Genomic DNA, 26,972 nt, shown 5'->3' on the forward strand with positions numbered 1-26,972 from the left:
ATCTGTGCTGTTCCTTCCCCCGGTGTGGATGTGTTTTATGGCTAGAGGTGTCAAAGGGTAACTGAAGGCAAGTGAAGAAAGAGTGTGTATGTGTATCAGTGTGAATAAAAATGAATGGAAAGCCCACAGTATAAACAGTGCTCTACACAAGGTGTGTGTGGAGTGAGAGGGATATAAATGGTGTGGGTGGGTGTGGAAATGTGAGAGTTTGTTTATTATATATTTTTATATATATATATATATATATATATATATATATATATATATATATATATATATATATATAATCAAAAAATAAATAGATGATACCGTTCTGTGGCTAACGAAATGCTTTTATTTGTGCGAGCTTTCGAGATACACTGATCTCTTCTTCTGGCGATGTTAAAATGAATGAAGCAAGGATTACTTAAAAACAGTGTCTAAGTAATCCTTGCTTCATTCATTGTAACATCGCCGGAAGAAGAGATCAGTGTATCTCGAAAGCTCGCACAAATAAAAGCATTTCGTTAGCCACAGAACGGAATCATCTATTTATTTTTTGATTATTGAAGCTCGGCTAACACGGTACGGATACCTCTACATATATATATATATATATATATATATATATATATATATATATATATATATCTCAAGAAACAAAAAAGTCCAGAGCAACATCCAATGTCACAAAAATACACAGTGAAATACCTATATATCTCTTGAAAAAGGGTAATTTAGTTAACCCTATAGCCAAAGCGTATAAGCCTGCGAGCCACTTTCAAGGCATGACCATAATATCGCGGGTCCTAACACTAACTGATTAAAATCCTTATTTACCTCTATAATTAGAGGTAGGATGGTCCTGGCATTGAACCTGTCGCAACCAGCTGCATGAAAAGAAAACCTGCTTACTTGGACAGTGGGGAGGGGCGAACTTTAAACCCTGGGTGGGAGGAACCACTAACCTGTATATATATATATAAAAGAAAAATTCTGAAATATTTGCATGTCATTTACCAGAATACCTTGCTGCAGTAGAAGCACTGTACTGTATTTTAGGAGTTAATGGTGAAAGGCAGAGTTGCAGACCTGTCTGAGACATGTGAATGTGCTCACAGGTGATATTTCTATTTGCTGTACAAAATATTGAAACAAATCTAAGCATACAAATACATTTAGGAATGGTTTCACTCGATAGAGATATGTATTCTTTTTTTGTCATCTGAATTACTCTGTTACTATGTTTCTGTGTAAATGTAATTCTACAAAACCTTGACATGGTAACAAATTACAAAGTGCAATAGTTGTCTGTGGCTGAAGCATTGAATTGTAAACCAATAGCTCTGGGTTTACGAGCAGTTCTGCTTAATCTCCTTTAATGCTCCTGGAGCTCTCGGTAACAAAATAAAATAGAACGAAAGCACAAAGTCAACCTAAGCTGTTTATACTAATAAAATTGTACTCTATTTTATTTTGTTGTGTTTTTAGTGGTATTTCTATTAATCACAGTAATCTCATGATAATGCCATTAATAGGATAGGAATCACTGTGTGGTGCCAGCACCATATAAACAATATTTTCAGATGATCTTAACGCAGTAAAACATGTGAAATCGTATATGAGTTTTTAAAATAAAATAGTTCTAAAGTATTAGATAATAGTGTGGGTTTTTTTTGGTTGTTTGTTTTAATGCCATTTTTAATGCGTTTTAACGCTTCCTTTGATTTCTATTGCAGGTTTTAGCCCACCTCCCAAGCAGTGCAAGATCTTTGTAACACTTTCTTGTTTGGGATAATTTGTTGCAAATGTTCCCAGCAGTTTGAGCTGTAAACTGTAACAATAGATAATGTTACCCTAGCATAATGATACATTGTAGCTGCTGAGTTACACTGACCTAAGGATTGATTGGAATTGAAAAGGTGGCCATTGTGCGCCTAACATAATCAGGATATTTACAGAATAATAACAGGAGCACCAAACGATTGCCCGCTTGGGTAAGAAAGTAGAATTATACATTGTCACATGCTTTACACATACAAATAATAAAAAGGGGGAGGGGTAGTGTAATGCTGCTTTAAAGTGTATTTATCTTGAATTTTGATTCTCACTCATCAGGTTAATTGCTTTGTAACCCCCTGTGTCTCCTATCAGCATAGGACATGGCCCCTTTAAGAATTACATTCCACTGGACCATGTAACTGTTTTTAGACAGTGGAATGACAGTTGGTGACAGTTGGAAAGGGATTGCTGAGGGGGCTGGTGTGGCAGTTTGTTTTGATATGGTGAGGCTGCTGCAGAACACTCTGCAAGGGCCTGACCGATCCATGGAGTGAGGAGACTGGTGGATTTTGCTGGCCAGTACAAAATACAGTGACACCTCAGGGAGCACTGCAACAGCTAAGAGGAGAAATATCAGGATTTAAGAGCCAGAGGAAAGAGGTGCAGTGTTAGTGATTTGTTTTAGTGGGATTGCAGATATGCTGTGTGGTTATGTGGTAGCCCTGTGTATGTATCCCTGTTCAAAATGATAGATAAAGTAATATAAAGTTTGTTATAATTCTTACAGTTTTGATGTATCTAATTACTCCTGCTTCCCACTCTGTGTACCACCTACTATAAGAGTTAACCCCCAAGTTACTTCCATAGTCTGAGGTTAAGAGGGGTACCGTTAATTCATGGTTAAAGAGTGAAAGCTTTCAGAACTACAAAGGTCCCTTCTTCAGGCGGATTATTATTTTTTACCAAACAATCTGGTGGTATTAAGAACAACTTTCTACCCACGTTTGGGGAAAGCTTGAGTTTAAGAACAAATACTGTATGTAGAAAAATCCTTAAAGTGAAACATTTTTTGTCCTCCAACTTCAAAGAAAGCTGAACAGATTTTCCCTGGAACTTATTCAGCAAAAACTATTGTGGCATTTTAAATGTTTACCATCTTTAAGATATTTAGGCCGGTACTGTGATTCACATAATGTATTTGGAGAAGAATTTTTCTCTAAGCTTTGAAGCAATAATGTTGGATTTTAGTCTTTACAACTATGCATTTGATGCAATTCCATAATGTTGCCTTGACATACTATAATTTGACCCTTTCACTGCCAGAAAGGACTTCTCCACAACATGTGTTTTTTTCATTTAGTTAGCATTTGAGATATTTTCCACTACAGTGGATTCATTAAATACAATTCAATATGCACAGAAGGAAAACTTTTTTTCTGAAAATATAACGGTTGGTCAATAAAAATTTCCATTTGTACATGTAGTTTGCTATCCTAAGTTAACCTTAAATTAACAATATATATACAGGTATATATATATACACATAGAAAAAAATAAACAATTTCCAGTAAAGTTATGCTACTTACAGTTTGAAAATGAATGGATTACCCCCCGGCCCTTTCCCCCACCACCACAATAAATACACCTTTCAGGAGACACTCCTGCTGTATCTCTCCCACGAGGTGGACCACCACCTGTAAGGCGAGAGGGGAATTAGCAGACCCCACGTCATGAGACTACCTATGCGGCTTTGCTAACCAAAGATCTCCATAAATCCCTTGTCGTAGCCAGGAAGGTACCCACCGTGAACCCCCACATCTCAGGGAGGGTAGCGCTATCATAGTACACTTTGGGTGGGCATCGTTCTGTTGATACTGGGGTCATTGGTGCCCAGGGCACCCTCCGTACTGTGGGGGAACATTGGGGTACCACATTGTGTTGTTGCATTGTATTGTATTGTATGTCTATTTATAGAGCGCCATAAATGTACATAGCGCTTCACAGTAGTAATACATATCATATAAATAACAAATAATATAAATAACAGATCATGGGAATAAGTGCTTCAGACATATTGTAAAAGTAACATTAAGGAAGAGGAGTCCCTGCCCCGAGGAGCTTACAGTCTAATTGGTAGGTAGGGAGAACATACAGAGACAGCAGGAGGGAATTCTGGTAAGTGCGTCTGCAGGGGCCAAGCTTTATGTATCATGTGTCCATGATTATCCAGTGCTACTCATATGCTTCTTTAAGCAAGTGTGTCTTAAGTTGGGTCTTAAAGGTGGATAGAGAGGGTGCTAGTCAGGTATTGAGGGGAAGGGCATTCCAGAGGTGTGGGGCAGTCAGTGAAAAAGGTTTAAGGCGGGAGAGAGCTTTAGATACAAAGGGGGTAGAAAGAAGACATCCTTGAGAAGAACGCAAGAGTCGGGATGGTGCATAGCGAGAAATTAGGGCTGAGATGTAAGGAGGGGCAGAAGAGTGTAAGGCTTTAAAAGTGAGCAGGAGAATTGAGTGTGAGATACGTGGGCTATTATAACGTTATTTTTATTGTATGGTTATATGTGTGTCAGTAAATATAAGTTAGTTATATACCTGTGTGTGTATCACTTATTACTGATTGTGTTGGTTCCTGTGAGGGGTTATCCCACCCATGCTGGGATCCCTCATAGATTGAGGCTCTGTACTGAGAGGAGAAAGAGCTCACCGAGGCTCCCACGGTGAGCAACAGGTATATTCCGCACGCGTAGTTCCCTTAGTAATAGGGAAAGGGGGCTACATGTCCAAAGAAGGAAAAAATTCAGCCGGATTCACTAAAACACAGAGGAACTTTCTTTTTATTGGCATGGTAGGAGCAAACCAGTGTGCATTTTGCAGGCAAACATTCATGTACACAAACTCCCATCTACTCAGCACACAACTACACACACGTTGCCCTATACACACAGTTACATTAAACATCAATAAATATATACACACACACATTTATACACTGAGTCCTAGCACATTAATACACATCATTAGACATTTACCCCCAGCACAGACATATACAGAAACACACCGAGATCCAGCAGACAAGTACATAGACTCCAATTAAGCCTCAAAGCAAAAACACAAACACCCTCACAAATTGTTTTCAACATACTGTATATGTCCGTCGCTCCACTGCAGAGTCCCTATGATGCTGTTCCCCCCATCAGTTGAGGAGCTGCACTGATTGAGCAGTGAGAGGGGTAGTGAATCAGTAGTATGATTAAGTGACTGACTTCTCCCTCTTCCTCTCTTTAACACTGGCTGACTCCCTCCCACCTGGGAAGGGACTCCTTTCACAAGGTGAGGACACTGGGGCAGTCCTGCAAAAAAGGTAATGTTGTGATCATTGACATTTCAAAAAAACCAATACCCCCTTATACCCTCATCCCTACGCCCAACACCCCATAGGTTTGCCCTCCCAGGCCTAGTACCATTTTATACCCCCTCCCCAGGCCAGTATCCCTTTATAATCCCCCCAGGTCCACTACCTCATTATAATCCTGCGCAGGTCCATTACCTCTTCATAATGCCCCCCTAGGTCCATTACCTCCTTATAATCCCCCCCCCGGTCCATTACCTCCTCATAATTCCCCCCACCCTGGTCCATTACCTCCTTATAACCCCCCCCCCCAGGTTCATTACCTCCTTATAATCCTCCCCCAGGTCCATTACCTCTTCATAATGCCCCATGCTCCTCCCCCCCACGGTCCATTACCTCCTTATAATACACCCCCCCCCCGGTCCATTACCTCCTTGCAATTCCCCACCCCGCCCGTGTCCATTTTCTCCCTATAATCCCCCCTCCCAGTCTATTACCTTCTTATAATACCCCTGTCTATTAACTCCTTATAATAACACCCACCACGGTCCATAACCCCATTACAATACTCCCCCCAGTCCATTAACTCCTTACAAAAAACCCTGCCCAGTACATCCTTATAATACACCCCATCCATTACCTCCTTATAAAACAGGGGGCCTGCTTCATATGTTTTTCGTGGGCCCAACTATTTCTGTTGGCGGCCCTGGCAGCAATATTAATTTCCCAATATTAATATTAATCAAGTTTACATGATAATCTATGTGTGTGCTGCATATCTTATTGTCTGTGTGAAATATTTTGTGTATTTTACTATTAATAATGCCTTCAGGAATGGGACTTTTATTTAAACAGTGTTCCTATGGGAAAATGTGATTCGCTTTTCGACGCTTCACTATCCGACGCCATTTTGAGTAAAGCATTGTATCGGATAACCGAAGACCACCTGTACTATGTAATTGGGGCACTCAGGGTGCGAGCCAGAACCCATGACATAGTGCTACATCCCTGGGCACTCAAAGGGTTAAAGCTCCAAGAAAAATCCATTATTTAATGTAGAGGAGAGCTGGGTAGATTTGCCTGCTTAATACGAGATGCAATAGATGGACAAGGTGACTATAAACCCTATTACAAGCACTGGATTATATTTGTCTGTGGTTTAAATATGTAGGGCCTCATGCAGTAAGCGGCGAAAATGCACTTTCGGCAGGGGTTTAAACTCGCCATGTTTTTGGCGAATTGCTCTCACGGTATGCAGGAAGGCCCGAATACAGGATGGCTGTGCTTCATTTCCCTTTAAGATGATGTCATCAAAAGCAAGATGGCCGCCGTCACATGGTACTTGAGCCAATCAGATCGTGGGAACTAAATCCCCAATCTGATTGGCTGTAGTAGACCATGTGACTCCCTTTGGATGAAGTCATATCCTATTTCCCAAAAACATAACCGCTAAGGTAATGAAGGGGTTAAGTCCACCCGCAGTCCCCCCACAAGGCCTAACCCCCCACCAAGGGCCAAATACCCCTTCACCCACCCCCGCAACCCACAATAGGATTGGCACGGGTGGTTAACCCCTTCATTGCCTTAGCGGTTAGCCGCTAGGTAATCAAGTGGGCTGTAAATGTATTTTTCCTGCATCAGATTGATGCCGAGGGTCTCCGGTGCTGGTATTAACAGGTATCAGCTCCGGAGACCTCCGGTATTAATCCGAGGCAGGAAAAAGGCCTGATTTTTTCTAAGTCCTGTCTCGCTGCTCACCCGCCGCTTCTCTCCACCTTCTTTAACAGCACTCAATCACATGGTGTAAGTGTAAAAGTATATTGTCAGGTTAGAGCTAAGACATCCATAATGTGATATGATGATAATTCTAAAAACACTTTTAATAGTACAAAATATAAAACACAGGGTGATAAAAATACCCAAACAGGCAACTAAGCTTCAAATGATCGAAGCTTAAAGTAATCAACCCTAAAAAAGTAGGGTGATAACTGAGGCAGGTAATCAAAAATAGAACTTGAGCCTACTAGGAGGAAGAGAGTTCCTAAGCAAACTCCCCCCTCCCACAACCACTCTACAATTGAGAACTCAATTGAGAACTATATTAAATGGTGATCAGGAACATAAATAGTGTGTGTAGATCAGTACATAGTAACTATGGGTCACTACAAACGAGTGCACAGCACGTGCTGTACATATACAGACCAACCAACCAGATGATTGACATAGGTATAGGTGGGGACTGATAGTTGTAATCAGTAATAACAAAATCTGTATACTTGTAGGGCAAAAAAATGTCCAAAATGGAATGAACACTAAGCACACAAAAACAATGATAATGCTAGTGTGATATCCCTGAATAAATAGCCAGGAAAAAAGAGATCCATATAAAGCATAAACAAAGTACAATACTTGCGTTACGGTGATCTCTCAAAGAAGCTCCTACACATGCTCCCTATGTAGTGCCCATAAGTGAAAATCGGAAAGGCTCAGTCTGTCATGGAAAGCGTGTATATAATTACATGTAACTGCCCAAGGGATTAGTAACAGCAGCCTTTTTTTTTACTGATCCAATCGCCCTATCTGGGACATTTGTTCTAGCAGTTCTTAGTGTAGCATATCACTCCATTCCATATTGCACCAGTCACATTTTCCACATATTTGTTCATTCAGGAGTGCTGGTGTTTTACTTATTCGTTGTGTCTCCACCTTCTTGCCAACTTTTTGTGGCGGAACGGTTTTGAGACAAATTCTCAATTCTAGAGCAGATCGGGGCTACTAGAATTGAGCGTGTTTTAAAAAATGGCGATCCGTGCCAAAAAGTGGCTTTTCGTCAAGCAACTGCCGAAAAGTTTTTTTCAGCAAAAAAAAGGCAGAGTTTTGCTCTTATCGGCAACTTCTCGGGGCTTACTGAATCGCAGAAGGCCTTTTTTTGCGAGAAGCTGGCGAAAAGTGGCTTTTCGGCGCTTACTGCATGAGGCCCGTAGTCTGCAATATACAATTTAAACATAAATAAAAACATTGTACTTTAGTTAACATTACCTACTTTGTTAGTCTTTTCAATGCTGTCCCCAGAGACTTTTTTTCCCCTGGCGGCCCCCAGAAATATCTGCTTATATTAGTTACTGTTTTCAGCAGTCTAAAAATGACTGCAGGTTACTGTTTGTGCTGTTATTGTCACGGGAGACTCCTGTGGCGGGTAGGATCTCAGTGGCCGGAACAGCAGGAAGCGAAGTAGAGGTCACAAGCAGGGGTCCAAGGCAGGCGGCAGGTAGCGAAGTCAGGTAACAAGCAGAGGTCCGAGGCAGGCAGCAGGTAGCGAAGTCAGGTAACAAGCAGGGGTCCGAGGCAGGCGGCAGGTAGCGAAGTCAGGTAACAAGCAGAGGTCGGCAACGAGGAGACTGGAACAGGACAGGCGGGGCAGGACAGGCCTGGGGGCAGGGACTGAGAACAGGGACAAGCCAGATTACCAGCAAGGGCTTTTACTGTGAACAGACTTCTATCATACAGGTACAGGTACAGAAACAAATCAGGAATCAGAAGCATGTGCATAAGGAGTCTGACATCAAGCAAAGGCAAAAACAACAGACAGGAAGCAAGCTATAAGGACAGAGACAGGGGCAACAAGAAGACAGACAGACAGAGGAACCCAGAGCCAACAGAAGGCAGCAGCACACCCAGTGGACAAGGAAGCTATGGCTAGGCAGGAGGTCTAGGCGACCCTGACATTTATTTTATTAAATGTTTATTATTGTTTCTCTGGAGAATTTAAAGATGGGCATCGTAAAAAAAAAATAATGATTGTTTGTTTAGAATTTGAATTTGGTTTTAAGGGGGGTGTACCTTTTTTGTCTGTGGTAGGGAAGACCAGAAACTATCTGCACTGCAGTCAATTGATTGGTTGTTTCATACTTTTACATCCTGCCTTTAGCTGATCTGACAGGCATTTTTACTGACCTTAGTGAATTACTCTTTTCTGCTGTCTACTGACTTCTCTTTTTCAGTATAACTAATATCCAGATCTTGCACCGCTTCATTGACTTTCTCCAGCTAATACTGTACCTTTTGTTTTGCTCTTCCAAGCTTTTCATGAGTTGCTGTCTGAAATTGATTGCCATTGCACACAAACATTTCACTGAAAGCATAAAAGTAAAGGATTTAAATACACATCCAGGCTGACCCATAATTTCTGGAATTAATTCACTACAGTAACTGCGAACCTGTCCAAATATTTAGATCAAAATCTCCAGAAATATGTGGTTAATCTAAGGCAGGGGTGGGGAACCTTTTTTCTGCCAAGGGCCATTTGGATATTTAGAACATCGTTCGCGGGCCATACAGACACAGGCAGGCACACAGAAAGGCACACAGCAGGCATGCAGGCACACAGATCCCCCCCTACCTCCGGTAGTTGCTGCTGCTGCTGCTGGGGGGATCGTGTAGGGCGGCTGCTGGGGTAATGCGGGGGGAACTGCTGGGGAAGTGCGGGGACTGCTGCGGGGGGAAGTACGGTGGCTGCTGGGGCTAGTACAGTGGCTGCTGGGGATCGTGTAGGGCTGCCGGCGCCTCACACCACCTCCTCCCAATCTGACGCGCGGCGGCCATTTAAAAAAAAATTAGCGTGACCCCGGTTATCGCAGTTGCCTTAGCAGGGCCAGACCAAATGATTTCGGGGGCCTTATGTGGCCCTTGGGCCTGATGTTCCCCACCCCTGATCTAAGGTCACACATTAAAGATACCATTCATGTCCTTAATCTTATACGTGACATTGAGTGGCATACTGGATTTTATTGGGTGTCATGTGATGTGGAATCTTTATATTCTAATATCCCACACACATTTGGAATACAGTCAGTGGAGTACTTTTTAAGAATAGATGAAAGTATCTCTACCATACAAAGGGAAATCATTTTAACATGTGTCCAATTTATTTTAATGCATAACTATTTTAGATTTAATGAGAATTTTTATATTCAAACGAAAGGAACAGCAATGGGCACAACCTTTGCTCCTAGTTATGCAAATTTAATGATGGGTTTTTAGGAACAGAGGTTTATTTGGAATGACAATCCATTTTTAGAATATTTAGGATTTTACCATCGCTTCATAGACGATATTTTAATAATATGGAAAGGAACATTAGACAAATTGGTTTGTTTTTTTGAGTTTATGAATAACAATCCTTTTAACCTCAAATTTACTTACCATTATGATTTACACAGTATAGCTTTTTTAGATCTGGTTTTATTTACTAATGAGGATTTAACTATACAAACAAAAACTTTCCACAAAAAGGTGGATTGTAACAAATATTTGGAGGCCACAAGTAATCACCACAAAAGGTGGATTAATAACATACCATATGGCCAGTTTCAAAGACTAAGACGAAACTGTTCTAGAAGGAATGATTTTATGACCCAATCAGAACAATTAAAAGAGAGATTCTTAATGAAGGGACACAGTTTAACAAACATAGATAAGGCTTTTAATAGGGCATTGTTTCTTGATCATGATAGTATTTAAAAAAAGAATAAAATGGTAATGGATAGGAATCAAGATGTACTTTTTATTACTAAATTCAATGGAGCTTCCAAACAGATAAAACAAATTATGGATAAACATTGGAAGATTTTAAAGTGCGACGACATTCTGAATAAAATTCTCCATGATCAATCTAAAGTTGTTTTCCGTAGAGCAAACACATTAAAAACTATTTTAGCACCCACACTCCCCAAAAGAAGAATAGAAAAATTAAGAACTACTGGAGGGGTACCCCTAAAAGGTTTTTACCAATGCAGTGGTAGGTGCATTACGTGTAAATTTGTACAGGATGATCAAGTTTATTTCAAATCTAATAATTTTAATACAACCCACCCCATTCAAGATTTCATTAATTGTAAAACTAAATATGTGATCTACCTTTTAGAATGTGGATGTGGGTTGCAATATGTCGAAAGGACTAAGCGCACCCTCAAACAAAGATTTTTAGAGCATAGGGGAAACATTATGAAAGGGGTCACTACTCATGGAGTGTCAAGACACTTAAAAATTAGACACCATATGGATCCTACTGTAGTAGCCTGAAACTAATTGGGATATAACATGTAAAATTAGGTTTAAAAGGTGGTGATAGATTCCTACGGCTACGACAACGTGAGACCTTTTGGATTCACCAACTAGGTACATTATCCCCCAATGGTCTTAATTAAGGGATCGATTTGGCCTCCATTCTTCAAATTGATGTCTGCTAAATAGTGTATTAATATATTTCTGTACTGAGAATAATATGAGTGGGCAAGAGGTATATGTGTTAATTTTTAATGGGTTGATTAACTAAGAAGTTGATTTTCAGTTAATATTAATAAAATTTTGTTATTAAGGTATTTATTTGTATTGTATTTTTATTCAATTTGTCTGGAAGACCAGAGGGACTCCTTTATTTTATATTCATATGTATATTCATGGTTCTAATAGGATAATTGTAATATCATATGTTGTTATTGCTTAATATTGCTAGTATACACTTACATTTTGTATATGTTGCTCCAGCCTCATATGCATATGGATACTAAATCTAAATGAAGTATACTATACTTTTTATACTACATATATTATTTATTTCTGTGTATTTTACCTTAATATATGCAAATGAGGCAGGGGTATATATATATGTCATTCTCTCAAACCAAAACCACACCCTTGACGAAGAGGCACACGCCGTGAAACGCGTAGGGTGGTTTTGGTTGGCTGTTGTAGACAGTGGTAATCTAGAGGCTGGAGCTGCAGGTGAAGGAGAACAAAGGAGGACCCATTGGAAAGGCTGGTTAGTCTTTCAGAGCGTTATCATCCTGCTAGCTCCTCCTAGCCCCTCCCTGTGTTAGAGCACTGATTTTTTGTAAGTGCGTTTTTATCTTTATCTTGCCAAATAAATTTTAATACTACACTATGAGGTGTGCGCTGTGTTCTTGTTTTTTTTCTACTGAAAGCATAACCAATCTATTTATATACAGCACACAGCAACAGATGCAACTCAAATAATCAAGTGGACCGTCACCACAATATTCTGGAACACTCACCACTCATTCACATTTTGCATAAATTACAATATATATATACATACAATGTTAAAAAAAAATAGATTCTTTTGAAGTTAGGCACATTACTACCACTTATTGTTAGCCACTTTGACTACTGGGGAATGTATACTGTCTGACAGGGCACATTTACATGGACTGGATACATCTACTGTAGACACTTCAGTTATTTTTTTAAATCACCCTAAGTAATAATACCATTATAAACCATTATGGCTTTGCAAGAAATGTTTGGGTGGTCATTTGCTGAGTATGATCAATTCTGGACATTTATCATTAGACAAGATGTGCATATGCCTGGGATCAAAGTATTGCTGGTACTGTAGTGTTACAGAAATCCGGATGAGCTCTCACTAGCCTTAATCTCTCATTAGATGTTTGTAGATACCATACTTTATACGCTGAAATTCTGCCATATGCTCTTTTAAGAACAGTTTTCTTGCTTAACAAATCATCAACTAGTGACTGTGACATACAAGTAATAATACCACTATTTAGGAGGAGTAGTATAAACATTTAGCTATTTTTTAAAATTAATACAGATTTTCTTTAGCATATTTATTTCTTTGCATAAATATTAGGTTTTTATTCCAAGGTAGATGGAAACCAGTTCTTTACATTGAAACTATTTAAACAACTACAGCACAATACCAAGGTGTTTTTCAAAATCATAATTTAAATCTCTATCCATTGCCAATGTGTGCCATAGTTATCTTAATATCTTCTAACATTCAAATAAATATGAAGATTTAATGCACAAGACAATGTGCTAAGTGAGTTGAAAATGGAAACAAACTGAAAAAAATGTATCTTTTAAAATATCTTGGTTAATAAAGCCTATTTAAAAGCAGACAATTATGAGCACTTTTGCATGGCTTTTCAATTATATGCTAAAGTGTTTTGTTCCCATGGCAACCTGAGAGTTGAGAGGTATTTACTTAATTTAACTATTCCCATTGCCATTGTGTTTAGTAGAAGTGGCAGAGGGTTTGGGGCTCTGATTTTTCTTTTTAAATCAAGTCTTGGGTTTGCCATAAGTAGTCTGTTTCATTTTAGACTATAATTTCTATATACATTTTGTCTTTAAAAGAATTCCAATGAAAACAAAGTCACACGCGCTGATCCCAAGACTCCAAGGTCTCCCGACGTGATGTCAGTCGCTCCTTTTGCTCTGTGACCTCCCGTGATCACAGGGGCGCACTTCAACAGAAAGAAAAGGGGGTGTTTGCAGAGCACGTGAATTTTAAGTGAAACTTGTTATCTTTGTCACTGTTTTGTCACAGAATTGTATTTGTGATGGTGATGTTTTTCATAAAACATGTAAACACAATTTCAGTGACAAAACGCAAAGAAGTTTGACTGTTTTAGCTATTTGCCCTTCTATATTTATTCTAACTGGGAATTTCTTGTGTGTGTCTGTGTGACTCTGTGTGTGTGAGACTGTGTGTCTGAGTGTGTGACTGTGACTGTGTCTGTGTGTGTGTGTCTGTGTCTCTGTGTTTATGTGATGTTTTTCATAAAAAATGTAAACACAATTTCAGTGACAAAACGCACAGATGTTTGACTTAGAACGCGTGTGCTCAGCACTCACCCCCTGTTTTAGCTGTTTGCACTTCTATATTTATACTAACTGTGAATTCCTCGTGTGTGTGTGTGTTTCGGTGTGTGACTGTGTGTGTGTGTGTTTGTGTGTTTGACAATGTGTGTGACACTGTGTGTGTCACACTGTGTGTCTGTGTATGTATGTGTCTCTGGGTGTGTGTGCACATCACCTTGAGAAAGGTCCCACACGAAGGACCAAAACGTTGGAAATGATGTCTTGTTAATACAATATTCTTTTGACAACCATTTGGAGTGCTGCCTCTGATATTCGTCCTCACACAGTATCGTATTGCCTATTTGTACCATACAGGATTTGCACCCATCATATTGATTTACCCGACGGAGTGCCTATTGTTCTTTACTTTTTTGCTATATATATATATATATATATATATATATATATATATATATATATATAAATATATATCAGAAAATAGCCGTGTTAGTCCAGTTGCTATAGTGCAGAATAAACTAGTTCTTCATTATTAGGTGATACCTTTTTTATTGGACTAACAATTTATGTCATAGAACAAGCTTTCGAGAGTTCTCCTCTCTTCTTCAGGTCAGCAATGAAGAAGAGAGGAGGACTCTCGAAAGCTTGTCCTATGACATAAATTATTAGTCCAAAAAAAAGGTATCACTTAATACTGAAGAACTCATTTATTCTGCAAATATATATATATATATATATATATATATATATATATATATATATATATATATATATATATATATATATATTTGCAAATAAATATGTGGACAGCGCCTGTGAGGTGAATCAAGGATAACACCCCAATGATTGAATACAATTATAACAATGAATCTAAAAAATGCCTAAACAATCTAAATAAAAAATCACAATATAAACTGTCTATTGTTATGCAATGGCTATAAAATAATACTTAATATATTACAAACAAATATATAATAATAACTAAAAATAAATCATTACCCTGAAATACTCAATTAAACTGTAAAAATAAGATAAATCTAATTGTGAGTTTTCATTTGTCTAAGTTCGTTTTTATTAAACCTTTTATACTTTGGTAACAGTCGAGAATCGGGCGCTCTTCTTTTTCTCTTTTTTTCTGATATATATATATATATATATATATATATATATATACACATACAGTGGTCGACAAACCAACTCGCCCGCACGCCTGGGGCGAGTGGATTTGGCCCGCAGGCGACCCATCATGCCCGCCTAATCAACATGCACTTTTCCACACCTATTTCCCTGCAATTTGGAGCTGTTGCGCGCCTAAAGTTTGAAAACCCAACCCCCTGATTGGGCGAGGCCTCCTCCCCCCCACATCCATGACTGGTGCGACGCCTCCATGAGCTTAAGGTGCGCCTTCTTCCTCACAGCACAGCACCCGCCTGTCTCCCTGCACTAGTCTGTCCCCCCTCACTACTGCCAGTCCCCCCTCACTACCGCCAGTCCCCCCTCACTGCCGTCAGTCCCCCTGCACTACCGCCAGTCCCCCCTCACTGCCGCTTGTCCCCCCTCACTGTCGCCAGTCCCCCTCACTACTGTCTGTCCCCCCTCACTGCAGCTTGTCCCCCTTCACTGCCGCTTGTCCTCCCCTCACTGCCGCCTGTCCCCCCGCACTGTCGCCAGTTCCACCTCCCCGCCGCACCGAGCCGCCGGTCCCCCTGGAAGATGGAACGGGAGGTAAGTGGCGGTTCTTAAAACTTTAAATGTTCTACTTTACTAGTCTTCTTGGGCACCGCCACATAGCAGAAGTAAGGAAGGTTTGTGCTAGAGCAGTGGGTGCTAGCACATGCAGTGCCTTTCTTGGCTACCCAGTCACCCACCCAGTCTAAGTCACCCACCCAGTCATTCACTCACCCACCCAGTCATTCACTCACCCACCCAGTCAGTCACTCACCCACCCAGTCAGTCACTCACCCACCCAGTCAGTCACTCACCCACCCAGTCAGTCACTCACCCACCCAGTCAGTCACTCACCCACCCAGTCAGTCACTCACCCACCCAGTCACTCACCCACCCACCCAGTCAGTCAGTCACCCACCCAGTCAGTCAGTCACCCACCCAGTCATTCAGTCTTCTACCCAGTCAGACACTTATCCACCCAGTCAGTCACCCACCCAGTCAGTCACTCACCCAGTCAGTCACTCACCCACCAAGTCAGTCAGTCACCCACCCAGTCATTCAGTCACCCACCCAGTCATTCAGTCACCCACCCAGTCAGTCACTCACCCACCCAGTCAGTCACTCACCCACCCAGTCAGTCAGTCAGTCACCCACCCAGTCATTCAGTCACCCTCCCAGTCATTCAGTCACCCACCCAGTCAGTCACTCACCCACCCAGTCAGTCACTCACCCACCCACCCAGTCAGTCACCCACCCAGTCATTCAGTCACCCACCCAGTCATTCAGTCACCCACCCAGTCAGTCACTCACCCACCCAGTCAGTCACTCACCCACCCACCCAGTCACTCACCCACCCAGTCAGTCACTCACCCACCAGCCAGTCAATCACCCACCCAGCCAGTCAATCACCCAGGATGTAGATTGGTCGTGCAAGCCAGGTCAGGATTATAAATGTGAGAGTAGTTGTGGGTACTTGCCAAATCAGGAGAGGAGAGTTGCGGATCATTGGGGTGCATAGCCAAATTAAGGATTGGAGAGTAGCGGATCGTCGGGGTATGTAGCCAGGTTCAGGATAGGAGAGTAGCGGATCGTTGGAGTACTTAGCCAAGGTGAGAACTGGAGACAGGAGAGTGGTCGTTCATAGCTATATCAGGAGAGGAGAGGTGCGAAGTCCAATGAGAGAAGCAGGGTCAGGCAACAACAGGTTAACAGGCAAGGTCACAGGAACAGAATTCAGCAAGGTACGGCATCACACTAGACTATGCTCAGCAATAAGAGTCAGGAACAAGGGGGTATATAAAGGGAGATCCTCCAATGGTAAGCCATGGCGGGAACAGGAAACCGAATTCTATAGGCTACTGGTGCACACAGGTGTGCCCTATGATGCAGCCTCATCAGGAAGGGAGGCAGGACTGAGGGGAGGCTGGATGAGTGCAACCGCCGAGAGCCAGATCAGGGGGCAGGGCCAGAACCCACGGACTGGAAGACAGACAGCACAAGATCTGCGTGCGCGCGTGTAGTGGGACTGCAAGTCTGCGCTTCCTGAGTGTCTGACACTGCACCAGGTTTGAGGTGAGGAGACGGTCTCCAGCTGCCAGGATGGCGAATCCTCACAGTACCCCACCCCCCCTCTAGGAGCGACCTCCGGGCGACTCCACGATGGCTTGTCCGTAAATTCATTGTGGAAGATATGAACAAGTCTGGCTGCGCGAACCTGATGACTCGGAATCCAGGATCCTTCCTCTGGGCCGAAACCTCTCCAATGCACCAGATCATGCAGCGATCCTCTGGAGATCTTCGAATTCAGAATAGATTGTATCTCATACTTTGGTTGGCCTTGGACCATATGATGAGAAGTAGAAGGAACAGGAACTGAGTATGTGTTCTGAACCACGGGTTTGAGAAGAGAAACATGAAACACAGAGGGAATCCCCATGGAAGGAGGGAGAGCGAGTCGATACGCAACCGGATTGATCCTCTTGGAGACAGAGAAGGGTCCTAGAAATCTGAGTGCGAATTTCATAGAAGGGACCTTCAGCCTGATATTCCTGGATGACAATCAGACTTTGTCGCCAGGTTTGAGGTCCAGAGCAGGTCTATGGTAGCGATCTGGAAAATAGCTGAAGCGCTCAAATGCAGGTATATCTCAAAATGATAATAAGCCAGACCACTGTACCAGGGTACTAACAATTGATATAGTACCTATTGTGTCATATAATGGGTACTATCCTCCTGAAGACAGGTGGTGTGTGGTGCAACCCACTCACCATATGTCTCATTGGCAGGTTCCCCTGAAAAATATGCAAATACTCACATCCTGGTAGGGCAGGCAGGCAAGCTGTGCAGCTGCTCAATGCAATACAGGGAAAAGGGAGACCAAAAAGCGCACCAGCACAAACGGAGCAGGAAAAAACCAGAACAAAAAAATAATTAAAAGGGCACTTTAATGTGGCAAAAGACCCATCCAATGCATTTCGAACGTCGCAGCGTTCTTTTTCAAGGATAAAACACAATGTGATAACATCCATTATATACCCTCTTACCTGTGGGCCATTTCGCGCCAAAAATCAGAACCTGATGACGTCATAACAGAGCGACTCAGTGCCGATCTAAGGGCAAAAGGAAGTACCAAAGGCAGTGTGGCCATTTTGGATGTGGGCAAACATAGGAACACAATAACAAAGCTTTATTGACCATTCCAGCAGAACAAAATACATTGCTGCTAACTGGACAAGCATATTTAAACGAAATAAAGCTATATTAAACTAAACTAATGCTTAATAAAGGGTACTATTATATCAAGGAAAAACATGAACAAGGTGGATTAAAAAACTAGCTGTGTTGCAACTAAGTTATATACAAAAAAAAAAAAGTTAAAAATAAAAACCTCTAGACATGATTAAAAAAATGTGCAAGAAAAGTAAATTTAAAGACATATTACACATACATACTGCATAACACAGATTGTGTACCTAAATCATAGGAACCAGGGAAATACAACCATTATAAAATATGAAGTATTATCCACAAGATACATCAAGGAACAATTAAAGCTTACATATTAGCATAATATTTGCATGATAAGGCATAGGTTCAAAGGTTATAATGACAAGAATATAATGTCCAATATAATGACAATTGTCTTATTTAATCTGTATTACCAACTAATTACACCATAATACGTCTATCACAAAAATGTTTACAAAAAATGTGTTAGTTGCCAGTCAATGTTCAAGCCCATAGGGAAGCGCGTTTGGAGAGTGAAGATCCAATACGCCTCCCTACGGTCCAGAAGGTTGATATGATCACCTCCTCTAGATTTAGAAATAACTGATTCAATCCCCAAAAAGGAAAAATTATTAATTCCTCCCTGACCACATTCAGTGAAATGTTTTGAGACTGGATGATTAGTGTCTCTCAATTTTATGAGCCTTAAATGCTCTAACATCCTGACCTTAAGGGCTCTAGTCGTCCTCCCCACATACCTCTTGCCACAACCACATGTTATTAGATAAATCACAAATTGACTTTTACAATTTATAAAACTGTTAATCTTAAATTCCTTATTTGGTAATATATTCACACCATGTGGCGGTGGCAAGGCAAACTGGAAAAAACTTTTTGCAGGCTTCATGTGTTTACATGCACTACAAGAGCCACATTTGAAGGAACCCCTAGTGATAAAAGTTTTTTTGAGACCAGAAGATTTGAGTTCACTTGGTGAAACATGAGATCCAATTGTTCTCGCTCTACGATATACAAAAGTAGGACCAGAATCCACATATTTTTTAAGGACAGGGTCCATGGATAAGACATTCCAATGTTTTGAAATTATAGAGTTTACTTTTCCACTTTGTTTACTAAATTGTGAAATAAAAAGAGGACATTTGTTTTTTGATTCTGTCAGTCCATGTGAGTCCTGTTTAATACCAATTGTCTTAACATTGTTAACAAGGCGAGAATCTTCAATTGGATGTGTGGGCAACAATGATGCTCTCTCTGTATGTAATGCATTTTCAAATGCAATTGCTAAATGTGATTTGGGGTATCCCCTTTCCAAAAATCTCCTTGTAAGCTCCTCAGACTGAGAAAGGAAACCACTCATAGTGGAACAATTCCTTCTCAGTCTGAGGAACTGTCCCCTTGGTATGGCCTTTATGACATGGGATGGGTGGCAGCTGTCCGCCCTAAGAAAGGTGTTCCTGGCATTTTGCTTCCTATAAACATCCGTTTGGATTTTTTTGTCTATGTCTACAAATAATTGTAGATCCAGAAATTCAATGTGATGGAAATGAAAATTTAATGTAAATCTTAGATTATAAAGATTATTATTAAGATAAGATACAAAAGTGTGAAGTGTAGTGACATCCCCTCTCCAAATAATAATTAGGTCGTCCACAAATCTTTTATAAAAAACAATATTGTGACGAAATAAATTAGTGCTCGAATAAATAAAGAGTGCTTCCCACCATCCCATAAATAAGTTCGCAAAAGAAGGAGCAAAACTTGTACCCATAGCAGTGCCAATAAGTTGCAAATAAAACTTACCATTAAATGTGAAAAAGTTGTGCGTGAGTAAAAAGTGTATAGCGTCCAAAATAAAAGCCGATTGAAAGATTGATATTTCTGGTATCTCAATAAATTGGCGGACCGCTGCCAAACCATGGTCATGTTGTATAACAGAATACAGAGAGGTAACATCAAGTGTTACCCACAGGTAATCATTACCCCATTTAACATTCTTGATCTGATCAAGAAGATCACCAGAGTCCCGTATAAATGAGGGCAATTTCCTAACAAATGGCTGAAGAAAACCATTAACATATCTTGACAGACCATCTCCCAAAGATCCAATACTAGAGACAATGGGACGACCTGGAGGGTCGACCAATGTCTTGTGGATCTTTGGGAGATGGTGGAAGATAGGAATAATGGGATGAGATGGAATAATGAATTTAACCTCGTCCTTCGACAGAACTTCCATAATAACACCTGAGTCAACCAGTTCTACAAGGATCTCCAAGAATTGCGGTGTGGGGTCGGCGGATAGTACACGATAGGACCGGCCATCATCCAGTTGGCGTAATGCCTCCCTGATGTAACCGTCTCTGCCCTGCACCACCACCGCACCCCCCTTGTCCGCACTCTTAATGACCAATGCAGAATTATTTTTCAAAGATTTTAAAGCTAAACGCTCACTTTGATTCAAATTGTCATGATCTATATAGGATAGGGAAAATCCCTGAGCTAGAAGACGAAGGTCTCTTATAACCAGATTTTCAAACATAGTCAGAAATTGACCCTTGACATGAGTGGGGTAGAACACAGAACTCCTTTTTAGGCCTGAATTCCATTCAGAAAATGTAGGAATATTAACATCATCAACCGTCTGTTCAGATAAAAGATCATTCATATCTTGCAGGGTACAAAAATCATTAAATGTATGTAAAGCAATAGATACCGGAGGAACAGAGTCGGATGAGGGGACATCACTCTCGATAGCGTGTGATGGCCCCCCATCTAAATCCTCATCTCCGGTCGACCTAGTAACATTTGGAATAAAATTGTCAAAAAACTTTTTCAAGGATAATTTCCGAACAAACTTATACACATCAATAGTGGTTTCGAACAAATTAAAGTTCATTGAAGGTGAAAATTTTAGGCCTTTATCCAGTAGTGACAACTCTGTAGGAGAGAGAGCAGTTCCTGAAATATTTATAACATTAGATATATCATTCAAAACTTCTTCCTTTTGGAGGCGGACCTGTAGCCCCCTCCTCCTCCCCCCCCTCCTCCCTCTTCTGATTCTCTTGTGTCCTTTTGAAATAAAGGGAAAGATTTTGGTTGTTGCTGTTGCTGTCTCTGTTGATTAATATTTTGATAAGAAAAAGCATCCTGGGACCTAGGTGGTTGACCCCAAAAGGTGCGTCCACCCCTCCCTCGCCCCCTGGATGGAGCTCCACGACCACGATGATCATCATTCTCAAATGTATTGACAAAAGATACAGAATGAGAGGTAGAGGCAGTTTCTGCATCTGAAACATCAGATTCGCCACTCTGATAATCCACATTCTTAGATTTTAAAATGGACTTATTGGGAGTAGATTTAAACTGAATGAATGATTTATCTTTGTTATTTGATCTTTCCTGAATAGAATTTATCCTCTGCCAATGGTAAACCTGGTTCTTTTCATAGTCATATCTGTCCCGATCATATTTAATTTGTTTTTTAGACATAATACCACATTCCACATTTTTTACCGTTTTGGAGAGAATAACATCAAATTCCTTAAAGCCCTTTAAACCTTTGAAACTGTATAGGTTTTTTTGCAGTTCTGTGATTTGAATATCAAGCTGATCTTTCTCCTTCATTTTCTGAAACACTATTAACTCCATCAAACGAAAAGAGCAGTCATTGAGGGCTGTCACCCATCTATTTTCAAAATCCACATCCGGAAAACCAAAGGAGGGGGCTTTTTTAACCCTTAGTCCTCTTGGGATCCTTTTACATTTAGCATAGTTCTCCAGGCTTATAATGTCCCACCATAAGCGGTTCTTATGAATCAATAAACTTTCCAATTTTTGAAAGTGGATTTTGAGATCAGAGATGTCAGTGGTATCCAAATCCACAATGTTATCAAACACACGTAAAGCTTGTTTTTTTCTCTGTGTATCATCACAAGTGTTGAAAAAATAAGTATCCGAAATATCTTCTAATTCATCCATATTATCCTCTGGTTCCTCCATACCAATATAATGGAACACAAAGGGGGTACTGAAGCCACAAAAAAGTAACTATAAAAGTGTATAAAAAGCAAAAATATAAAAATTAGGGATCTTCCTTTTAAATTCAAAGATTAAGCTCCAAAAAACCTATGCATGTGCGGCTCCAACCTGTATATATTGCAATATGGAAAATAGCTGAAGCGCTCAAATGCAGGTATATCTCAAAATGATAATAAGCCAGACCACTGTACCAGGGTACTAACAATTGATATAGTACCTATTGTGTCATATAATGGGTACTATCCTCCTGAAGACAGGTGGTGTGTGGTGCAACCCACTCACCATATGTCTCATTGGCAGGTTCCCCTGAAAAATATGCAAATACTCACATCCTGGTAGGGCAGGCAGGCAAGCTGTGCAGCTGCTCAATGCAATACAGGGAAAAGGGAGACCAAAAAGCGCACCAGCACAAACGGAGCAGGAAAAAACCAGAACAAAAAAATAATTAAAAGGGCACTTTAATGTGGCAAAAGACCCATCCAATGCATTTCGAACGTCGCAGCGTTCTTTTTCAAGGATAAAACACAATGTGATAACATCCATTATATACCCTCTTACCTGTGGGCCATTTCGCGCCAAAAATCAGAACCTGATGACGTCATAACAGAGCGACTCAGTGCCGATCTAAGGGCAAAAGGAAGTACCAAAGGCAGTGTGGCCATTTTGGATGTGGGCAAACATAGGAACACAATAACAAAGCTTTATTGACCATTCCAGCAGAACAAAATACATTGCTGCTAACTGGACAAGCATATTTAAACGAAATAAAGCTATATTAAACTAAACTAATGCTTAATAAAGGGTACTATTATATCAAGGAAAAACATGAACAAGGTGGATTAAAAAACTAGCTGTGTTGCAACTAAGTTATATACAAAAAAAAAAAGTTAAAAATAAAAACCTCTAGACATGATTAAAAAAATGTGCAAGAAAAGTAAATTTAAAGACATATTACACATACATACTGCATAACACAGATTGTGTACCTAAATCATAGGAACCAGGGAAATACAACCATTATAAAATATGAAGTATTATCCACAAGATACATCAAGGAACAATTAAAGCTTACATATTAGCATAATATTTGCATGATAAGGCATAGGTTCAAAGGTTATAATGACAAGAATATAATGTCCAATATAATGACAATTGTCTTATTTAATCTGTATTACCAACTAATTACACCATAATACGTCTATCACAAAAATGTTTACAAAAAATGTGTTAGTTGCCAGTCAATGTTCAAGCCCATAGGGAAGCGCGTTTGGAGAGTGAAGATCCAATACGCCTCCCTACGGTCCAGAAGGTTGATATGATCACCTCCTCTAGATTTAGAAATAACTGATTCAATCCCCAAAAAGGAAAAATTATTAATTCCTCCCTGACCACATTCAGTGAAATGTTTTGAGACTGGATGATTAGTGTCTCTCAATTTTATGAGCCTTAAATGCTCTAACATCCTGACCTTAAGGGCTCTAGTCGTCCTCCCCACATACCTCTTGCCACAACCACATGTTATTAGATAAATCACAAATTGACTTTTACAATTTATAAAACTGTTAATCTTAAATTCCTTATTTGGTAATATATTCACACCATGTGGCGGTGGCAAGGCAAACTGGAAAAAACTTTTTGCAGGCTTCATGTGTTTACATGCACTACAAGAGCCACATTTGAAGGAACCCCTAGTGATAAAAGTTTTTTTGAGACCAGAAGATTTGAGTTCACTTGGTGAAACATGAGATCCAATTGTTCTCGCTCTACGATATACAAAAGTAGGACCAGAATCCACATATTTTTTAAGGACAGGGTCCATGGATAAGACATTCCAATGTTTTGAAATTATAGAGTTTACTTTTCCACTTTGTTTACTAAATTGTGAAATAAAAAGAGGACATTTGTTTTTTGATTCTGTCAGTCCATGTGAGTCCTGTTTAATACCAATTGTCTTAACATTGTTAACAAGGCGAGAATCTTCAATTGGATGTGTGGGCAACAATGATGCTCTCTCTGTATGTAATGCATTTTCAAATGCAATTGCTAAATGTGATTTGGGGTATCCCCTTTCCAAAAATCTCCTTGTAAGCTCCTCAGACTGAGAAAGGAAACCACTCATAGTGGAACAATTCCTTCTCAGTCTGAGGAACTGTCCCCTTGGTATGGCCTTTATGACATGGGATGGGTGGCAGCTGTCCGCCCTAAGAAAGGTGTTCCTGGCATTTTGCTTCCTATAAACATCCGTTTGGATTTTTTTGTCTATGTCTACAAATAATTGTAGATCCAGAAATTCAATGTGATGGAAATGAAAATTTAATGTAAATCTTAGATTATAAAGATTATTATTAAGATAAGATACAAAAGTGTGAAGTGTAGTGACATCCCCTCTCCAAATAATAATTAGGTCGTCCACAAATCTTTTATAAAAAACAATATTGTGACGAAATAAATTAGTGCTCGAATAAATAAAGAGTGCTTCCCACCATCCCATAAATAAGTTCGCAAAAGAAGGAGCAAAACTTGTACCCATAGCAGTGCCAATAAGTTGCAAATAAAACTTACCATTAAATGTGAAAAAGTTGTGCGTGAGTAAAAAGTGTATAGCGTCCAAAATAAAAGCCGATTGAAAGATTGATATTTCTGGTATCTCAATAAATTGGCGGACCGCTGCCAAACCATGGTCATGTTGTATAACAGAATACAGAGAGGTAACATCAAGTGTTACCCACAGGTAATCATTACCCCATTTAACATTCTTGATCTGATCAAGAAGATCACCAGAGTCCCGTATAAATGAGGGCAATTTCCTAACAAATGGCTGAAGAAAACCATTAACATATCTTGACAGACCATCTCCCAAAGATCCAATACTAGAGACAATGGGACGACCTGGAGGGTCGACCAATGTCTTGTGGATCTTTGGGAGATGGTGGAAGATAGGAATAATGGGATGAGATGGAATAATGAATTTAACCTCGTCCTTCGACAGAACTTCCATAATAACACCTGAGTCAACCAGTTCTACAAGGATCTCCAAGAATTGCGGTGTGGGGTCGGCGGATAGTACACGATAGGACCGGCCATCATCCAGTTGGCGTAATGCCTCCCTGATGTAACCGTCTCTGCCCTGCACCACCACCGCACCCCCCTTGTCCGCACTCTTAATGACCAATGCAGAATTATTTTTCAAAGATTTTAAAGCTAAACGCTCACTTTGATTCAAATTGTCATGATCTATATAGGATAGGGAAAATCCCTGAGCTAGAAGACGAAGGTCTCTTATAACCAGATTTTCAAACATAGTCAGAAATTGACCCTTGACATGAGTGGGGTAGAACACAGAACTCCTTTTTAGGCCTGAATTCCATTCAGAAAATGTAGGAATATTAACATCATCAACCGTCTGTTCAGATAAAAGATCATTCATATCTTGCAGGGTACAAAAATCATTAAATGTATGTAAAGCAATAGATACCGGAGGAACAGAGTCGGATGAGGGGACATCACTCTCGATAGCGTGTGATGGCCCCCCATCTAAATCCTCATCTCCGGTCGACCTAGTAACATTTGGAATAAAATTGTCAAAAAACTTTTTCAAGGATAATTTCCGAACAAACTTATACACATCAATAGTGGTTTCGAACAAATTAAAGTTCATTGAAGGTGAAAATTTTAGGCCTTTATCCAGTAGTGACAACTCTGTAGGAGAGAGAGCAGTTCCTGAAATATTTATAACATTAGATATATCATTCAAAACTTCTTCCTTTTGGAGGCGGACCTGTAGCCCCCTCCTCCTCCCCCCCCTCCTCCCTCTTCTGATTCTCTTGTGTCCTTTTGAAATAAAGGGAAAGATTTTGGTTGTTGCTGTTGCTGTCTCTGTTGATTAATATTTTGATAAGAAAAAGCATCCTGGGACCTAGGTGGTTGACCCCAAAAGGTGCGTCCACCCCTCCCTCGCCCCCTGGATGGAGCTCCACGACCACGATGATCATCATTCTCAAATGTATTGACAAAAGATACAGAATGAGAGGTAGAGGCAGTTTCTGCATCTGAAACATCAGATTCGCCACTCTGATAATCCACATTCTTAGATTTTAAAATGGACTTATTGGGAGTAGATTTAAACTGAATGAATGATTTATCTTTGTTATTTGATCTTTCCTGAATAGAATTTATCCTCTGCCAATGGTAAACCTGGTTCTTTTCATAGTCATATCTGTCCCGATCATATTTAATTTGTTTTTTAGACATAATACCACATTCCACATTTTTTACCGTTTTGGAGAGAATAACATCAAATTCCTTAAAGCCCTTTAAACCTTTGAAACTGTATAGGTTTTTTTGCAGTTCTGTGATTTGAATATCAAGCTGATCTTTCTCCTTCATTTTCTGAAACACTATTAACTCCATCAAACGAAAAGAGCAGTCATTGAGGGCTGTCACCCATCTATTTTCAAAATCCACATCCGGAAAACCAAAGGAGGGGGCTTTTTTAACCCTTAGTCCTCTTGGGATCCTTTTACATTTAGCATAGTTCTCCAGGCTTATAATGTCCCACCATAAGCGGTTCTTATGAATCAATAAACTTTCCAATTTTTGAAAGTGGATTTTGAGATCAGAGATGTCAGTGGTATCCAAATCCACAATGTTATCAAACACACGTAAAGCTTGTTTTTTTCTCTGTGTATCATCACAAGTGTTGAAAAAATAAGTATCCGAAATATCTTCTAATTCATCCATATTATCCTCTGGTTCCTCCATA

The 26,972-nt window shown here is 40.1% G+C and overlaps 1 long non-coding RNA gene across 1 annotated transcript in view; it reads left to right on the forward strand.

Moving 5' to 3' along the window:
• Positions 1–2,206: 2,206 nt before the first annotated feature.
• LOC142470191 (uncharacterized) overlaps positions 2,207–26,972 on the forward strand; it is a 78,063-nt gene continuing 53,297 nt past the window's right edge. The window contains exon 1 of the long non-coding RNA XR_012789215.1: positions 2,207–2,421. This is a non-coding gene — a long non-coding RNA (uncharacterized LOC142470191). The remainder of the gene's footprint in view (positions 2,422–26,972) is intronic.

Source organism: Ascaphus truei, chromosome 1, assembly GCF_040206685.1.
Source record: "Ascaphus truei isolate aAscTru1 chromosome 1, aAscTru1.hap1, whole genome shotgun sequence".
Lineage (NCBI taxonomy): Eukaryota > Metazoa > Chordata > Amphibia > Anura > Ascaphidae > Ascaphus > Ascaphus truei.